General features: G+C 42.8%; 1 non-coding gene across 1 annotated transcript; it reads right to left on the bottom strand.

Moving 5' to 3' along the window:
* Positions 1-253: 253 nt before the first annotated feature.
* Positions 254-360, bottom strand: LOC127088814 (small nucleolar RNA R71). The gene has a single exon (XR_007790630.1). It is a non-coding gene; the product is annotated as a small nucleolar RNA R71 (small nucleolar RNA).
* Between the last annotated feature and the right edge of the window lie 226 nt (positions 361-586).

The raw sequence follows: 586 nt of genomic DNA, 5'->3' as shown, positions 1-586 counted from the left end.
TAGTGCAACAGAGACAATTCGCAGGTCTCGCTACTGAAAACCCAAACCAACATTTAAAAATCTTTCTCCAATTAGCAGACACTTTTAAAACCAATGGAGCTTCTCCTGAGGCAATACGCTTAAGATTATTCCCTTTTCCCTCAGAGGTAAAGCCCTATCATGGTTAGATTCCCTTCCACCCAATTCCATTACGACTTGGGATAACCTTAGAAGAGTATTCCTTGCTAGATACTTTCCCCCAAGTAAGACCGCCGTTCTTCGAAACCATATAACTAGATTTACCCAGAACCAAGGAGAATCGTTGTTCGAAGCTTAGGAGAGATATAAAGAGCTGTTAAGAGCATGCCCACATCATGGTTTAGAAAATTGGTTAATCATTCAAACCTTCTATGATGGACTTCACTATAACACTAAGATGACCATCGACGTTGCCGCAGGCGGTGCTCTGATGAACAAACCTTATCCTGAAGCTAGTGCCCTCATCGAAGATATGGCTCAAAACCATTAATCATGGGGAGTCGAACGAGCGACAGTTGAGAAGAAGGAAGCCCAAGGGGGAGTGCATGAACTAAGTTCTATAGACATG

Source organism: Lathyrus oleraceus, chromosome 5 (genome assembly GCF_024323335.1).
Source record: "Lathyrus oleraceus cultivar Zhongwan6 chromosome 5, CAAS_Psat_ZW6_1.0, whole genome shotgun sequence".
NCBI lineage: Eukaryota > Viridiplantae > Streptophyta > Magnoliopsida > Fabales > Fabaceae > Lathyrus > Lathyrus oleraceus.
Note: the sequence above shows the minus strand (reverse complement) of the source record. Positions and strands in the feature narration are given on the sequence as shown.